The sequence below is a fragment of the Pelodiscus sinensis genome, chromosome 14 (genome assembly GCF_052426305.1).
Source record: "Pelodiscus sinensis isolate ZL-2025 chromosome 14, ASM5242630v1, whole genome shotgun sequence".
Lineage (NCBI taxonomy): Eukaryota > Metazoa > Chordata > Testudines > Trionychidae > Pelodiscus > Pelodiscus sinensis.
Genome location: NC_143065.1, coordinates 5,617,810 through 5,637,171, shown reverse-complemented (window position 1 = coordinate 5,637,171; position 19,362 = coordinate 5,617,810). Strand labels below are relative to the sequence as shown.

Below are 19,362 nucleotides of genomic sequence, written 5' to 3'. Positions count from 1 at the left end.
GTCCACACTACAAAAGTGCATCAGAAAAGCACTGCATGGACGTTCTCTCGCAAAAAAGCTCTGATGGCCATTCACAGAATGGCCACCAGGGCCCCTGTGCTTTTTTTCAATAGGCTGTTTTTGAGTAAAAAACCTGTTTCCTGTCCACACAAAAAGGCCTATTCCTTGTAGAAATACCTATACTGCAAAACCCCCTCCCTTCTTCTGATTTACTGTAAATGTACTTGCACAAAAACACGCTTGCAGTGTGGATGCTCTGTGAGTTTTTGCACAAAAACGGCCGTTTTAGCGCAAACACTCTGCAATCTAGAGATAGCCTCAGAATGCAGCAGAGATAAACACTAATACCTGATCTACCGAAGATGGTGCTTGGTAGCCATAATATTGTTGCACTGTCCATCCTTAAACAGATCACAGCTATGAAAACAGCCTTTGATTGCCAAGTGAAAAGCTCCTTTATGAACAAGGAAGGGGGGAGTAAGAGGGAAGGGCTGTTAGCTCAGTGTAAAGTGTTTAACTTCCAGGACAAGGGGCACATTGCCCTGCACAACTTTGCATTTGCACAATCAGCAGTCACGGAATTTCTTAAAGCAAAGTGAGTCAGGGGAAGAAGGCTTACAGCTCCTGACAAAACCATTCATCTCCAGCTCCGGGCCTCTCCTCCCCCGCACATGTCATACTTCAAAACTGAAAATCTCCTTTTCAGTTTGAATGACCACAACACTATTCCCGGCTTTCCAGCATTTTGCAGCAACTGCAGCAGAGGAAAATGCATAGAGCTTGGCAAATCTGTAGGGAAAGTGAGATCATCTTACCAAAAAGTCTATAAAGGGTGGACACGTAGTTGTTTCAGCTGTGGCATTCCTCAAAGCTTTCAGTTGCCTCGGGGAAGGAGGAGGAGCTTAAAATGCATTTACGCTGGATCTAAGGGTATTAAAATGTGGTTAATTGGCTAGTCGACTAGTCGATGGAATATCCATCAATGGAAAATCCTAGTGCCTAACTAGTTGATAGGCACTTGCGCATTCCACTTGTACATTTCAAACGCTGGGGCTCGTCTACATTTCAAAGGAAGAATGCGGAACTCCATGTATAGCCCAAGGCCAGCGGAAAGTCCCGCTGACTCTGGGCTGCACGCGGCTGTCTACTTTGAAAGGCACAAGAGTCCCCACTGACCTCGGGCTCCATGCTACGCTGCTTGCCACTAGGAGCCTGGGTTCCAGGGAAGTGCCCTGTGGAGCCTGGGGTCAGCTGGGGAGTCCCCAGCTGACTCTGGGCTCCATGGCAGCTGCTCCTTTGAAACACCAGAGGCGCCTTTTTAAAGGGGCAGCCACTGCACAGCTGATCCTGGGATAAGCTGTGCAGTGGCTGCCCCTTTAAAACGCTGCCTTGGGGTTTCGAAGTGGCAGTGCCACACAGCTTTTTATTGCCTCTCTCTCATAGCGGCAGCAAGGGAGGGGAAATCGACAGGTCGACTGGTCAAAAGACTATTCGATAAGCAAATGTTTATTGAATAGTCGACTAGTCTTTACTATCCCTAATCTGATCTAGAAATACTGTTCAAGCCAAAGGTAGGTCAAAATTAGATGGTCAATATTTCAGCCCTAAGTTTCCCAACATTTGAGATCCAGGGTTTTGGTTCAGGCCGAGACCAGGCAATAGTTCATATTTAGTTGGGTGCTTCTGGCCATTCATATGGGTGAAATCCACTATCTCAAGAAGCTCGATAGGATTTGATTTCAAGGCCTTCCCCAAATAAAGTCTGGGTAAGGAGCAGAGACCCAGTTTAGAAAGGCACTTAGAGCTGACTCAGAAATAGTTCTTCCTCTTGGTTACATTTCAAACACACTAAGCAAGAAGGCACTGCACAATACAGTGCAAACCTTGGAAGGGCCTGAACATAGCTCAAGTTACATATGTTGATAAAGAAAGAATAATTTTAAGAGCTAGATCCAGCAGCATACTCTGTGTGCGTAACGATCACCACATGCTCTCTATACAACACACTTATTTACCTGCAATGTGTCCATCACCCGGAAGAATTCCAAAGCACTGTGGAAACAAGTAAAGAATAACGTGAATCTAGCTGAAATTGTGAGGCGTTTTTGTGGGAGAATATGTTTATCCAAGTTGAAATTTGGTCACAAAACTCAATAAATCCACCTATACATTAAATCTGTACTGTGCACTATGGGGACCGATTCAGTACCCATTGAAGTCAGTAGCAGTGTTTCCATTGATTTAAATCGGCTTTGGATTAGGCTCTTAGGGAACATAGCCCACAGGGATACATTTTTCTCCAATATGCTGAAACTTCCCAATGCACTTTATATTATAAATTATTGTATTATAACCAGAGAGGCGATTGGGTTGCAAAATTCACATACAGTCCCTGACCTCTCAGGTTTTGGAAGGTGTTTGGATTTCCAGCTTTTGTTTGGGTCGTGAGGGAGATAAGGGCGGACAGCTGGGACATGGCTCCAGAGTAACGCCCCCAGTGGCAACTGGAATTCCGAGGGTGCTCTGATGAATGCCTGAGGAACACTGTTTGGACTTGGGCTTGATGGAACTGCAGCTCTCATTTCAGTGCTGTTCTATTGCAAGAAATGTCCCTAGAAGAATCAAGCGGAGCATAGCACTTTGGCTAAGATTGCAGTGAAGTAGAATATTATGATGCCTAAATACAGTTCAGCTGTGACATTTAGATAGTCAGAATGGGGACGCCCGCCTGACTAATCTGCCAAAAGCAGAATCCAAATCAGACCCATTTATTGGCTTGGCATGATGTCCCGGCTGAGGCTGGTTTCTTTCTCTCTTTCTCTGTCTCTCTCATCCCCTCAGTTTTATTTTCTGATGTATGATATTTGGTGAGTTGTATCATACTTTAATTACCTGATTTCCTTTTTGGAGAAAAGCATTAGATGAGCCCAGGTCCAAATGTAGCTCTTGCTCTCTCTTTATTGCAGATATTAAGGAACACATGCAGCACACAATGGATACCTGCACTTTGTAATATGTGTACTATGTGTGAGCAACCACTTTCCCCAACCTGCTCTGTAAACATAAGTCTGCACACTGTGCAAAGTCCAAATTCACCCCCTTTGCAGGACTTTGGCTTTTACAACAGAAACAAAGGTTAGCTCAGATGTTCTCCTAGTCTCCGTTGTCTCCTCCTTTAGGACTATTCAGCCCACAACCTATATCATCCACTTCTGGAGTGCCACTCCTGTCTCCCTTATATATCATTAATAAATCATCTCACCTCAGTCAGTCAGCAGAATACACTCAACCCTTCCTCAGCAAGATCAACACCTGTTAACAGAGTGGAGTATCTCAGGTAGATACTATTGCCCTGTTACAACATAAGATGTGCAATGGGCTTAAACTGCAGCAAGGGAGGTTTAGGCTGGACATTAGGAAAAACCTCCTAACAATCAGGTGAAACACTGGAATAAATTGCCTAGAGAGGTTGTGGCATCTCCATCCCTGGAGATATTTAAGAGCAGGTTAGACAGACGTCTATCAGAGATGATCTAACCACAAAGTGACTTTTTCAATTGAAGTGCAATGTAAGATCTACCTCAAACCCAAATACCCGTGCCCCGATTCCTTCCCACCCTTCTCTGAGGCCCCGCCCCTGCTCCACCCCTTCCCCAAGGCCTCACCTTGCTCACTCCATCCCACTTCCTCCCCAAATCTCATTCCCTTTCACCAGGCTGGGGTAGAGAGTTGGGGTGCAGGCTCTGGTCTTGGACTGTGGGCTTGGGGGCTTGAGTCCAATGCCTACCCTTGGAGCAGCTGGACAACCACCACAGGCTGCCCCAGGGATGGAGCTGGCTCCTGTACTAGGAAGGCAGGATAAGGGACTCACTGAAGGGAGGGAGGTGGGGTGGGTTCTGGAGCAGCCTGAGTGATACAGCATTCGGCAGAGCTGTGGGCCCAAGCTCCACCCACCCTGGGAGTGGCCAGACAGCTGCCCCAGGCACAAAGCAGTGGAGTTAAGACAGGCCTACTCCCATCCTGGCCCTGCACCACTCCCCAAAGCAGCTGGCATGTACAGCAGTGGCTCCATGTGCTGCCCCTCATCTACAGGCACCAACCTCCCCCAGCCTCTGCTGGACACAGTTCCCCAACCCTGATCAATGGGAGCTGCAGGAGTGGTGCATGCAGGCAAGGTCAGCATGTGGAGACCCCCTGCTCTGACCCCCTCAGGGGCTGCAGGAACATGCCAGCAACCCTGGGGAGCACAATTCCCACACTGATCATTATTCCAGACATGCCAGTTTAGGTATTTTAAACTCACTACTCAAAGCATTAACTTTAAGCATAAGAGAGAAATGAAAATGATGAGATGCACAGGCCAGCCACAAACCAAAACTAACCCACTTGGCAAGCAGGAAAAGTGGTAACAACCCCCCATGTCTGTGTTGGGTCAGGAGATGAGAGGGAAGGACAGTGTGTGTGTGTGAGAATGACAGAGACACACAAAGTGTGTGAGAGTGACAGAGATTCGCATTGCCCAGCTCCCTCCATCCCCTTCTCTCTGGGTGGAGACGGGGTACAGGAGTGGGGGAATGAGGAACACCCTGACATCATCACCCCCCTCTTCTCTCTCCCACACCCTGCACAGCAAGCAGGAGTCTCCCAAGGGGCAGCTCCAAGGCAGAGAGCAGGTTGCAGCACGACAGTAGGTGGAGAGGCAACTGAAGTGTCAGCGCTTGAGAGCTTCCCGGCCAAACCAGTCAGGATCCCCTGTCTGAGGCTCCAAGATCTCCTGGTAGATCCCGATCGACTGGTAGGTGACCACTGATCTAGATGGTGCTTGGCCCTGCTGTCAGGGCAAGGGACTGGATCGGATAACCTCTTGACGGCCTTCCAGTTCTACGATTCTATATTTGCGTTGGGGGTCAGCAATGAAGGAGCAGCATTGAAAACCTCTCCATTTAGGACATATCCTACCCTGCTTCTTCAGTAGAAAAGCACCTTGTCTGAAGCAAAATGAAGGAGCTGACTATTGCATAGGAGTGGGGAAGATCTGGGGCATCCATCTGTAGAGTAGCTCCCGGGATGCCATTGTGCGTCGGGAGTTAAAGTAAGCCAGGGGATCTGCCACAATGCAATCCACCAGCCATGCTCCAGCAAGGCGAATCCATGTGGGGTGCTATTAATGCAGAAATGACTCCAATCCCAAGGCAGACGGTGGGGGGAGGGGAAGGACTCCCGCACACATCCCGAGGATGCAGCTTAGCTACCCAGGCTGTGCTCTGGAGGTGGCATGTGGGGCAAGATGGTTTCATAAAAACCCCTCCCATGTCGTCATCCTTGCATTGTTAACAGAGCAGAAGAGAACAGCTGTGAAATCTGAGGCGGCGCTGGACTCAGACTCTGTTTCCTTTCCCACCTCCCTGCATGCGCTCACCAGTTGGCTCCCAGCATGCTCGCTAATAAGGGCTGCAGACTTCATCTAGATAACAGGCCTGGCACCCGCTGTTGTGATTAAACATCAGAGTACACGGCGGGCATCAGCTTTCAGCCTGGCTGACTTGCAGCTGCCACAGTGCGTGCGGCGTCCCAGAACCACGCGCACTGGGACTAATGGCTTCTCACACTCGGCTCCTGAGAGTTACATCGAGTCGTTATTACAGTCGTGTAGGGGACAATTTTAGGGTAACCTCAATTTCATTCAGTAGCAGGAGGCTCTGCACCATGCTGTGGGTGTGGCTCCCCCAGAGCTGGGCTGGGCTTTCTCCGGAGAAATACAAGCAAACAACGATCTCGGTTAGCAGATTTCGAAGCAATAGAGACCAGTTTCAGGGGAGTCTTTAAACATTTTGAAAGCTGCTGTTGCCACCCAGGAAAGCCTGGAGTAATAATTTACTGATCATTTTATGTGGGGGATGGGCCCTTGTAATAGACTAGCCCATATTTCTCTTCCAGGTCACTGATTCCAATCCACCCCGGGACAGCATTGATTATTTCAAGCCTATCCAAGGGCTGTGTGAAACAGAGAGGCAGGTCTCACGGTTTCCTGCTGAACTGCCACCCAGATAACCAAACATCAGGAGCAAGAAGACTGAACTATGTGCTTCACTGCAAAGGAATTGACTCCAGAGCAGGGTGAGCGGAGGTAGCAAGGGCAAAGTTTGCACCGCCCTCTCTTTTGCTAATGATCTGTTTGCTCAGGAGACAGAAGATCTTCATCTCCAGGGCTGTCAACCCAGCTTCTCTCAAGAAGGCTCTGCATATACTTAATGCCTTTAAAGAGACAAAAACAATGGAGCGGAAATGAGGTGTTAGCCTCAGCTAGATATCCAGGGGTGCAGGAGGCTTAGCAGTCACATCTGCCTATGGGTATCCTGCTGGGTTTTGTCTCTAATGCAAATTTCTGTCTCCTCTACAGAGCTCACATACAGATTTCAGAACAGAACAGCACCCTCTGGTGGGATAAAGCAAGTTAGCATAACTCTGCCTTTTTTTTAAAAGGGAAAATATACTTACTAGTACTAAACCAGTAGAACTAAACCCGTTAAAAAAGCGATTGGGAGTGTGAAATACCACAGAGAAATATAGGCAGGAGGGATTGCACCATAGGTCACAAACAGCAGGGGAAAGAGAGAAGTGCGACACACCTGATTACGGACATAAATATGAAAAGAAATGCAACCGTGCCCAAAACCTTCTCCCTGAAGCAACAGCAACAACTGCCGTGTCACTTCCTAGCTTCCAAAATGAGCTCTCTTGCCAGTCACACACAAACACACTTTACTATTGACACCATGGTAACTTCTAGAAGTCCCGAACAAGGATCAAGTCCCCCATTATGAAGCTGTGGTATGGACGCACACGCGCACTCTCCGTCGCTACAGCAAAGACCCTATAACCTTAGCACACAATGAGGCTACTAAGAGGATCAATTCATTAATATATTTGAGGTGCTAAAATGCCAGGGTGATAGGAGCCATGACCTATCTAAAGAGAAAGGTGCCCTGAACACCTAAGAGCTAAGGGTCCCATGGGTGCTGTAAGACTAGCGGCAAGACTGCCTTGACTACAACAGTTTCCAATTTAAGTAGCCAGGACATAGAATCCCCACCTCCCACCCCCGTGTACAGACAGGAGAACTGAGGTAGAGAGTGATTGTGAAACTTTCCCAAAATCACACAAAAAGTCTGTGGCAGAGCTAGGGATAGAACCCACATAGGGTGACCATGCCCCCTTTGCACCACCCCCCATTGCCGGTCTGAAGCCACCACAGCAGGCCCTCAGATGACACCCATCCACAAGCTTTGTGATGAAGTTCTTCTCTTGTCTTCAATGAACCAACAGTGGGTTATGGAGACAGGGCTCAGAGCAGTGGTCCCCAACCTTTACGGGCTCCCGGGCGCCCGGGGGCGGGGCCACACTCGCGCCAGGCGTCCGGGGGCACGCCAGGGCCGGGGCCACCCGAGCCCCTTGTGCCGTAGGCCCGGGGCTGGCGCCGCTGCCCGAGCTGCGTGCCTGGGGCTGGCACCGGCGCCGCGCGCCCGCATGTGCCGCGGGGCTGGGGCCGCCCGAGCGCCGCGCACCAGGCGCCAGTGAGTGTCGCGCGCCGGGGGGGGGCCAGCCCGGGTTGTCGGCGGGCGCCTAAAAATACCCCGGCGGGCGCCATGGCGCCCGCGGGCACCGCGTTGGGGACCACTGGCTCAAAGTATAAAGAAAAGGACTGGCGGCTTGAAAGCAGAGGTGTCTATCATAAATAGAGCCCCAGTGGAGGAATACAGGAAACCAAGTTCCCTCTCTCCATCCCACCATCTGCTTTTGGCAACAAATAGGTGAATAGAGCTAGGGGACTATTTAACTGAGCTGAACAAACCTGCCAGGGGAAGGATAGTGGGGAGAAATCAGGGGTCAAGTCTTTTTAGTGAAAAATTCTCCTTCAGCCCCATGTCTAATGTGCCACCTTTGAGTAGGGTATAACTTCAGTGGGTTTGAGAGGGAGGCTTAAATTCATGCTTTCAAAGGAAACTCAATTTTAACTTTGCTTATGTAGTGAGTCCTAAATTACTGGATTTAGTCACAGAAACTTTTCCAGTGATTCAAACATAGATTCTAGGAAACTGCCATTTCCCTTTTCCTTTTCCACCAGGACTGAGTTGCACAGATCCAATATTTCTTACACAGCGGAGTCTTGAGAATGCTTGAGTCATGCTGTTAGCTTGGGGTTCTTTGGTCTAATATGGCTAGGTAACAAAGGCGGTTGTCAATGCTGAAAATATTTTCCAGAGCTCTCCTTGTAACATTTGAAATTTAATTTTCAGGGCTGGGCAAAAGTCCAGGGCATTGAGTCCACAGAGGTTGAGTAAGTTACAAAGAGGAATTAAACAGCACTTTGGTAGCTTTATCTCAGAGTACCTTTGGACTGAGTGTGACTTGTTCCTGAAGCTGTTTAGAAGTGTCAGATGCAATTTCCTATATAAACTTGGTTATGCAGAGGCTTACTAGCTCAGTTATTTTCAGTGGCATCTGTTGTAAGTTTAGCATACAAACAAATAGGACAGATAGGATTTTTGTCCTTGAGAATTCCCCTGACATGATTCACTTCATGGAAGATGCATTTATTTAAGAGGTGAAACAGGGTAAAGATCTTCAGGTCTTTACACATTTGCTAATAGGATCCTACATGCCACGCCTGCCAGAATTTGGTTCTACGGTTACAATGAACTTATGGATTCACTGGAATGTGCAGTAAAGACTAGGGCTGCATCTAGACTGGCATGATTTTGCGGAAATACTTTTAACGGAAAAGTTTTTCTGTTAAAAGTATTTCCGCAAAAGTGCGTCTAGATTGGCACAGATGCTTTTGCGCCAAAAATGCTTTGCGCTAAAGCATCCATGGCCAGTCTAGATGCAATTTTGCGCAAGAAAGCCCCGATCGCCATTTTAGCCATCGGGGCTTTTTTGCGCAAAACAATTCTTCTCTGTCTACACTGGCTCTCTTGAGCAAGTATTCTTGCGCAAGAGGGCTTTTTCCCGAGTGGGAGTGAGAAGTATTTGTGCAAGAAGCACTGATTTTGTACATTAAAAAGTCAGTGCTCTTGTGCAAATTCAAGCGGCCAGTGTAGACAGCTGGCAAGTTTTTGCACAAAAGCGACTGCTTTTGCGCAAAATCTTGCCAGTCTAGACGCACCCCAGGTGTCTATTTAGCCATACTGAATCTGAAACAATCTTTTGCCCTTCATTTGCATTGTACCTCTCCTCCCTCCGAAGACAGACTTGCACACTTTATGATCACTAACACAGTGGCTAGCCAAACCTAAGGCTACATCTAGACTGCAGGCTTCTTTGGGAAGCAGCTTTTCTGGAAGAGATATTCCAAAAAGACTTCTTCTGAAAGAGAGTGTCCACACTACCAAAGCACATAAAAAAAGATGATCTGCTTTTTTTGAAAGATAGTGTCCATTCAGGGTACGTCTACACTACATGCCTCTGTCGGCAGAGGCATGTAGATTTGTTTGTTCGGCAAAGGTAAATGAAGCCGTGATTTAAATGATCGCGGCTTCATTTACATTTACATGGCTGCCGCGCTGAGCCGACAAACAGCTGATCAGCTGTTTGTCGGCTTGCCGCTAGTCTGGACGTTCCCCCTGTCGACATCAAAGCCCTTTGTCGGCAGCCCCGTTATTCCTCGTGGAATGAGGTTTACCGGGGCTGCCGATAAAGGGCTTTGATGTCGACAGGGGGAACGTCCAGACTAGCGGCGAGCCGACAAACAGCTGATCAGCTGTTTGTCGGATCAGCGCGGCAGCCATGTAAATGTAAATGAAGCCACAATCATTTAAATCGTGGCTTCATTTACCTTTACCTACAACCCTAATCTACATGCCTCTGCCGACAGAGGCATATAGTGTAGACACAGCCTCACTGTGGATGCTCTTGGATTTAACTGTGATTACTATGGACAGAGTGGCCACCAGGGCATCTGTGCTTTTTCCTCTCTCCTCTTCTTTCGAAAGAACTCCCTCTTCCCCGTCCACACACGCCTTTGTGCAAAAGAGCTCTTTCGGAAAAAGAATTCTTCCTCGTAGAAAGAGGTTTACCAATGTCGGAAAAAACACCCTCTGTTCTTTCGATTTTTTTTTTAAAGAACATGATTGCAGTGTGGACATAAGTGAAGTTATTTTTGGAAAACTGCCATTTTCCTGAAAAAACTCTGTAGTGTAGACATAGCCTAACAGCGCATGAAGGAAAGACCCAATGAAGGACAATAAAAAGTGTCTGCCAGCCAGTGCCCCGATCTATACTTGCTTACACCCATAGCAGAGAAATCCAACATTTACCAGAATGTCTGCTGCAAACAGAGTTTTGCCCTCCTTTTTCTTCCATTGCCCTGTGGATCAGCTATGATATCATCACACATACCTCAGCCACAAGTGCGGAGAGGCTCACTTCTAGTCTCACAACCCATTTCGCACCAGGGTCACTATAGTAGAGAGATTCCAGCAGAGTTACTTTATGTTTACATTGGGGTGAATGACTTTAGGATCAGGGCAAGGTTGTCCACAACGTCAGGCTTCTCCAGTCTTCTGAATGATGCATGTTTGTTATAATCAGCACCAGCATGCACAGAAGCCAGAGTATCCCTTGGGACCTTGCCAACTTAGAAACAATTGTTATGGTGGAGCAAGCAGCTGTGGTTCATTCCACTCGTACATGCTCTCTGCTTTGAACGTTAAAGCTTGCATGCCTGCGCTGAAGCTGCTGTCAGCTGCATACATAACACTGGGCTTATTTTAGCCACAAAAGACAAGTCACTCGGTCATCAAAGGGACCAAACAGCAAACAGATGCCAATAAGACAAGAGTATTTTTTGATGAAATGCAATCTTAATGAAACAGCCAAGATTCATACATCCCCTGGCCCTGGCTGGCTTTTGGAAGCCGGGATGGGACTTGGCAGGCAGCTTTTAAAGAGAGGCCACAGCCTTATAAATGTCGCTCCCATACTTGGTATTTCTCATTGGACTGGGGTTCTCACTTCCCCTTATGGAGAACAGGAAAATGGTCGCCTTACACTGGCCTCCTCACTGTGGGAGCATTTGAAATATCATCCTGGACCCAGGTGGCTCAAACCAAAACTGTGGAGAAAAACTCCCAGAAAAACTGTGGGAAGGGCGGGAGAGGGGCTGGAAAGGCAATGAAGATCTATTCTAGATCCTATATTTGCTTCTTGAACTCAAATCTGCTTCACATTTCAATTCCCTTTTCTTTCTGTCCTAAAAGAAGCCACCCTGCCTCTTCCTTCCAGCGTCCCCCTGCTCCTCCCCACCCTCCCTTACCCTGAGGTATTTGCTGTGCTTTGGAAGCTTTGGGAGGGCAGGGGAGGAGCTACTGAGTGCGGGGGTCGGTTTTCCACATGAGTGCTCCAGCCCAGGGGATGCCGGACCACACATGTTGCCGGACAGTGGAAGTCTGGACTATAAATGTCCAACATTATGACATGTCAGTGCCATTTTCTGTTCTGAGGTTGTACAGAAGTACACACAGTTGTTAAATGACAGTGTTAACGTGGCCCTCTCCATAACACCCTTCAGGGCATGCAGTCTGGCTTCTCCATTGTGCATAAAAGCCATTTCAAGTTTATTGCCTGCTAAGGTGGCTTTAAATCACTTGAGCTGTTGCTTACTTGATGGCACCTTCTGAGCTTTGCAATAGCCACACCTACTGACCCACATCTTTATAGCTGAGCGACACTATTTCCTTACCAGACTGTTTTTAGGAACCGTGTGCTCAGTAATACTCCTCAGTCAGCCTCTGGTTTTCACTGACTTGTACATTAGCAGGGAAAATAAAATATGCTAAGTCGAAGTTAAAATACCATGACATAATACACTGATTTACAAAGCAATAAACAAAGGCTGGAGCTTGCCTTTTATAGACACACACATCTCTGTGCCAGAGTCATATAATCTGCCCTTGCCAACACTTCATGACATAGTCAGCATTTATGAGCCTGTGGAATCACTATCTCAGTTAAATTTCATCAAAAAGGCATTTTATGCACTGTACTAGGAGAGATTTTCCATTACAAGAGGGTTACCGGAGAGGGACCCACTGTGAAAGAACACCATGATACTGAATGCAGAACATCTGCCACCCACCTAAGATGGCCTATAGGAGAATAATGTTATTTGCAGACATGAGCCTGAACCAGAAAACCAGACATGAACACTTCCAGAAGTAGTTTTTCTTGGGGGGGGGGGGAGGGCGGGAAAGGGGGAGGGGAAATACAGGTCTATGGGGATGGCCCAACTCTCTATAAGGCAGAAACAACAAATCTTGGATCCAAAAACTGCCTGAGCTTTGTGAATGTTTGGCTCTGGATCAGGCCTGTTAAGACAGGGAACCATTTACACAAGTTAGAGTACACAACATGCTGTTTCATATGCCTTGGGTTGAGAAGACACTTCTTTTCTTTGCATTAGTTGTAACAGACTCTTTAAAAGCTCAGAATTAACTTTTCCCATTTATAGGTTTTACCCTTTAGAGCCAACTGGCAAATCCCTTCCCCCTTCTCCGGCTTCCTTATCTCCACTGTGTTATAGATGTAGATGAAGCTAAAGCTGCAGTTTTAGTTTAACTATGCCCACTTTGTCACATACAATACAAATGTTGTCAACATCTTGAGCTGCCTGAATTTTTCCGAACACTGACAAAATTCTCAGGAGATACGAGTAACTTTACTTTCAAATACTTTTCCAGTTGCTCATTCTGTCTTTGGGGTCACCATGGCCTACTGCCCAAGACTACTGAGGTTTGGCAAGTCAGGAGGGCAAGTGGCAAAAGTAAACAGTATCTGGCTGCCAGTGAGTTGGCACATTTATTGCCAGTGCACCTTGGAATTAGTGATAAACAGAAGTCAATCTGGGGTGATCGTAAGCTTGCATGAGATTTGACTCAGCAGCTCACCTGGCAACATATATCCTATGAGAGTGGCTCTCAACCTTGCAGATTACTGTATCCCTTTTTAGGAAGCTGATTTGTCTTGCAAACCCCAAGTTTCACTTCACTTAAAAATTACTTGTGTACACAATCAAACAAAAATACAAATGTGTCACAGACTCAGCACACTCATACTAAAAGTTGCTGACTCTCATTTTACCATATAATTATAATTAAATCAACTGGGATATAAATATTGTACTTACATTTCAGTGTACTGTGTACAGAGCAGTATAAACAAGTCATTGCATGAAATTTTAGTTTGTACTGACGTTGTTGGTGCTTTTCACGCAGCCTGTTGTAAAACTAGTCAAATATGTTGACGTACCCCTCTGTGTCTTCCCCCCGCTCCCGGGGTAGGCATACTACTGGTTGAGAACCACTACCTTATGCCTTATCATTGTTGCACACACTGCCTACCCTGCAGTGAGGGTGCCTACAAAATTACATAGAAAATTATTACTGGAAAACTTCTATTGCAATTCTAGTGCAGAGACCAAGTAAGTCCTCTCTGGGAGGCTTTATTGATTATATTGATTATTTAACTTTAAATCTTGAAAATATAATATTGATAATATTGATTATTTAAATATTGATTATTTAATTTATCAATACAAGTGAAGTGAATTGTAAAATATGAAAATATTGTAGAACACTGAAGAATTTAGTCATCAAAGGTATAATTATAAGCTACGCAGGCCACATTTTTAACCTAACAACCTTAGACACTGTCCTGTGAAAGGTGCGCTGAGAAATGTTACAACATGCACCTTTAAACTCCCAACCCAGTAACTCAGTATTAGCTCAAGCCCATCATTACTGGTGGATGGACATTCTGTAACTGACTTCAATGCGTGTCTGTTCAAGCCTGCGGGTAACGGCCAGTGCAAGCCAGCACACATCACCTGAACTCCGACTGTGTCCCAGGGCAATGCACAGTCAGACTGGACCCACACTCCATATTCAGCAGCTAAGGCTGTGCCCAGGCATGTACAAACTTCAGCCAAAACCAATTCCATTTTAGCAGGTTATTTGAACATTCATTCCTCTGGTACTTACCCCCAAGCACCACTGCCAGAGATGCTGGACAAAAAGCAGACATCCCAGATGCCTACTGAAAACTCATCATGCTGTTGCCCTTTGGAGTTCTGATCAGAGATTGGGTCCTGTTCCGCTAAGCACTGTACACATCAGGTTTCCCTGCCCCAAAGAGCTTACCATCCAGGGATAGGACACGACACAGCCAAAGAGAGAGAACAAATGGCAACACTGACACTTTAAATGAGTGTGATCAATGATCACAGCACACCAGGTGCCTGGCAAAAAGCTGCCATCCTAAGCACATCCAGAGCCATCAGCTCTCGCAGGGCATGAGAATTTCAGATTTTAAGGAAGCAAGGGAGGGACAGCTCTTCAGATGTGATGCTACCTGATGCATTTGTAAGGCCACATTGTGCCCCACATACATCTCCATCCAAGTCACAGAGGAATTACCTGTACACATCCACGGGCCAGACTTCACCTGTAGCAATAAAATCTTCAGGTGAACCTTATTATTGAACTAGGACCTCAAGCCGTTTTTATTGCCCCATTTACAACACCCCTTTATGTTTCCAAGCCAATTGCTTATGAGGCTCAAGGATAAAGGATCATTCCAGTGGGCCAGATCCGCTACCTGGCATAACTCCATCCTAGTCCATTTGTCTCCAATGGAACTGCAGCCATTTACACCAGATGAGGCTCTTCCCCAATCTCATTAACACAAAGGCCATGGCCCTGGTATGAAAACCCAGCCCAGTGTCCAGTATTTTAGCACAGCACAATGATCCAGAGCACACTTTCCAGAGCAGGAGAGAAGCAGGAGTGGTTTGGCCTAGAAGCTGGCCCTGGTTTATCCAGTCCTCAGAGCAGAGGGGTGGTGTGCGTTGTATTCCAAGAGGACACATGCAAACAATTGCCCACTATATTTACACTAAGCAGATCATGTTGCTGGCCTCTACAGTAACAAACAAGAAGTATTTGACACCAGCAAATGCCAGACAAAGCGTGTTGTTGATCTCGGGATGGTGATCATACCTCCAACAAGCGCAGCTGCCTCAACTTACCTCCCTGCATTCTCCAGCCAATTAACTTTTTAACCTTCAGCCCACATTGCGTAAGGGCTCTAGAGAGCTTAGCAAGAGATTAGGTTTAAATACCTTGTTATTTTTATCATCCTCTGGCTAGTGTATCCTCCCACTACAATAGCGAGGATGGTCCTGGGAAGGAAAAGCTCAATAATCTTGTTTGGAATAGAATGGACCCAACCGTCAGGCTGTGGGTCTGTGTTTGTATGCACAATAGCGGTGCTCCAGAAAGACATTTGGTCCATTTAATAGTCACTTCAGTACCATGCCCCTGATTGTGCCCTCATATCAGCTGGGTACATGCCACAGCATTATTCAAATGCCCCTAATGTGTATCTACCATTATCTCTAGGGGTAAAAACATAGGTACCCAAGTGGAGGCTGAGTTGAGGTCCTTCAGAAAGCAGAGGCAATTGGTAAACAGAAGGACACACTACAGCCTTTCCAGCAGCCATGTTTCACCCAGGTTGCTCCACCGTGGAACGTTATGTAAGGTGTTATGATAGATTTGATCTGTAAGGACCTCTGCAAAGTTAGCAAGGGAAGGGTCCTGTTGCTGCAATATCTGAGTATCACACAGTCTTTCATGTGCTGATCGCGAGCGTCCCTGGGAGACAGAGAAATGCTGTTGTTTCATTTTACAGATGGGAACTGAAGCACAGAGACTAGGGATTCACTCAAGGTCTCTCACACACTAGGGCCGAGCAGAGAATTGAATCTGAGTCTCCCAAATCCCAAGCGAGCACCCGAACCATTGACCCATCCTTGCTAGAAAGACCCCGATTCTAGTACCATTCAAGATGGTGAGAATTTTGACACTGGCTTCAGCTGCGACAGCACAGATCTCTGAGAGAAGGCAAGAAAAGTCAACGGTGTTCCCACGAATCACTGCTGGAAAGTGGGGTTTGGGCTTTTGGGTGATTCTCAACTGTCTCTGGCGCCGTGCCAAACGCGCACGCACAAACACACACACAATGTGAAAGAATGACAAGAATTGACAGGGAGGATTTATTGCGGCATTGAGTTCATTGACAGTGCTTTGATAGGGTGTTATTCAAACAGCCAGGCTGAGAACACCTAAAGAATGCAAGCTTTCACCTCCAGCCAGCAGCCTTGAAACCACTTGGGGTGAACATTCCTGATAGAGAACATAGTATACAATCCTGAATAATAAAACAATCATTTATGCTTTGCCAGTACCTTCCATTCATGCTAACATGCTTCACAAACCTATGTTTATGAGGCAGAAGAATTACGTCACCCATTTCTGACTCACAGCCGTTTGAGGAGAGCACAGAACCCACTACAGTTCATCTTTAAGTTTGACACAATCAACTCTGGATTAAACAAAGACTGTGAATGGCTCGCTAACTACAAAAGCAGCTTCTGCTCTCTTGGAATTCACACCTCCAGATCAGCTGCTAGAAGTGGGCCTCATCCTCCTTGATTGGATCCACCTCGTCATCTCCAGCCTGATCCTGGCCTGCATATTTATTCCTGCCTCTGGAAATTTCCACTACATGCATCTGACGAAGTGGGTCTTTGCCCACGAAAGCTTATGCTCCTACACTTCAGTTAGTCTATAAGGTGCCACAGGACTCCTCGTCGCTTTTGCAGATTCAGACTAACACGGCGACCCCTCTGATACTTGACACAGTACCCACTAGTTCAGGAAAAAAAGTGAAGGCTGCCATCTCCAGTTGAAATGGCAGAGGAAACGTATAACGTAATTAGGCTCGAAGACTGATGTGAACACCCATCCTTGCAGAAGCGAGTACCAGGACAGGCTTAGTTACAAGTGGGCAGGATCTTGATTTTATGGATCATCCAAAGAGAGCACACCTCCAACACTACAGGGCCTTCTGCATCCTGGGATGGAATCATTTCCTCTCATAGTGAGCTCTTCCAGACATGGACTTCTGGGCCCTACTGAAATCACTTGTTTTTGTACCCTGAGCAGTGCCACCTGGTGAATCACTGGAGTGGAACTGATCCTACATGTCTGAATTCTCTTATTCACTGCCTGTTGCTTTTGCCTCTCTCTCTCTCTCATCAGTAGCTGCATTTGCAAGCCGGAAAGGCAACTGGGTGGGAATAAGTGTTTTCCTGTAGGTGGGACCCTGCTATTGTAATTTGTATGGCATGCATCAGAGATAGTGGAGAGCCATTTCTGCCTCTTCAGCTATGAGTAACTTCTGGATTTCCCATGCCAGACACATGCGCTGCTGCGGATGCCCTCCATGTGAGTGTGAAAGTCCCGCTGGGGCCATGGAGGGCAGTACAGTTGACGTATATGTTCTGAGTAGATAGCTAACCCTGACCGGGTGGTTGTGCATTGATCTTGGCTTGGGAGCTATTTGGCTGGTATCTGAGATTTCTGTGCTGGTACAAGCCCATCAGTGGGAATTTTCCATCACTCTGTTTGCTCCCAGTTAGATTTGCATCAAAGGGGGAGGGATAGCTAAGTGGTTTAAGCATTGACCCGATAAACCCAGGATTGTGAGCTCAACCCTTGAAGGGGCCATTTATGGATCTGGGGTAAATCTCTCAGGAATGGTACTTGGTCCTGCCGTGAGGGTAGGGGACTGGACTCAATGACCTCTCAAGGTCCCTTCCAGCTCTATGAGATAGGTATATCTTCATAACAGAAGGCTGAACCAGCCAGATGCCTTAAAAATCACAGAACAAAGCATCATGGTAAATGTCCACAAGATTCCCTACTGCATGTTAGTATATTTCCCAGGTTAAAAACTGTAGGCAGGCAATCCTTCCGGATACTAGAGACTGTCAAATAACTCAGTATAAGAAGAGATATTAATATATTCCAGTGGCCATTGCTGTGCCAAATTCAGATCCAGCAACGAGGGAGCCTTGTTGGTGATTCATTAGTGGAGTCGAACAGACCCAGCAGAGTTTGGTTCCTGGAGATGACACAGACTGGGCACTCTTGGGTCCAATTGTAAGAGTGTGCAATGTGCCAACCCAGACCTCCATCTGGGACACATGACACCTTTCATTCCCACTGCCATGCCTTCCCCAGTGCCTGGAGAAACCATCTTCATCTTACAGAGGGATCTCCAACAGACTGACACCTCCTTTCTGGAGCCCAGAATGTCCATGGTTATAAGCTGGGGACACATCCGTTGGAAGTAACAGAGGAGGAGAAGGACCTCGGAGTCCTGGTTGATTATAGAATGACTATGAGTCGCCATTGTGACATGGCCGTGAAAAAGGCTAATACGATCTTGGGATGTATTAGGCGAGGTATTTCCAGTAGGGATAAGGAGGTGTTAGTGCCATTATGCAAGGCATTGGTGAGACCCCATTTGGAATACTGTGTGCAGTTCTGGTCTCCCATGTTTAAGAAGGATGAATTCAAACTGGAACAGATACAAAGAAGGGCCACTAGGATGATCCGAGGAATGGAAAACCTGTCTTGTGAAAGGAGACTCAAGGAGCTCGGCTTGTTTACTTTAACCAAAAGAAGGCTGAGGGGGGACATGATTGCACTTTTTAAATATATTAGAGGGATAAATACCAGGGAAGGAGAGGAATTATTTAAGTTTAATACCAATGTGGACACAAGAACAAATGGATATAAGCTGGCTAGTAGGAAGTTTAGACTTGAGATTAGACGAAGGTTTCTAACCATTAGAGGAGTGAGGTTCTGGAACGGCCTTCCAAGGGAAGTAGTGGGGGCAAAAGATCTATCTGGTTTCAAGATTAAACTAGATGGGTTTATGAAGGGGATGGTTTGATGAGCTAACATGATCTTGGTAACTAATTGACCATTTATTATCAGTGGGAAATAGGTCAATGGAGGGATGATAGGAGATACTATAGAGAACTTTCTGGGTGATGAGTCTTGCCCACATGCTCAGGGTTTAGCTGATCGCCATATTTGGGGTCGGGAAGGAATTTTCCTCCAGGGTAGATTGGCAGAGGCCCTGGAGGTTTTTCGCCTTCCTCTGTAGCATGGGGTACAGATCACAGCAGGAGGATTCTCTGCATCTTGGGGTCTTCAAAGTATTTGAAGGCTTCAATATCTGAGATATAGGTGAGAGGATTATTCTAGGAGGGGTGGGTGAGATTCTGCGGCCTGCATTGTGCAGGGGGTCAGACTAGATGATCATAATGGTCCCTTCTGACCTTAAAGTCTATGAGTCTATGAAACCCATTGGCTAGCACCTCCCCAATCTGGTCGGCGTGATCTGAGATGAAGGAAGTGCAGAGCAGAAAGGGCTAGGAAACTCACTAAC

At 46.7% G+C, this 19,362-nt stretch overlaps 1 long non-coding RNA gene across 1 annotated transcript in view; it reads right to left on the bottom strand.

The window, feature by feature from the left end:
- The window catches only part of LOC149523572 (uncharacterized), a 50,731-nt gene extending 37,426 nt beyond the window's left edge, over positions 1 to 13,305 (bottom strand). Inside the window, exons 1-3 of the long non-coding RNA XR_016350639.1 lie at positions 13,184 to 13,305; positions 2,016 to 2,052; positions 816 to 924 (exon numbers count right to left, since the gene is read on the bottom strand). This is a non-coding gene — a long non-coding RNA (uncharacterized LOC149523572). The remainder of the gene's footprint in view (positions 1 to 815; positions 925 to 2,015; positions 2,053 to 13,183) is intronic.
- Positions 13,306 to 19,362: the final 6,057 nt, after the last annotated feature.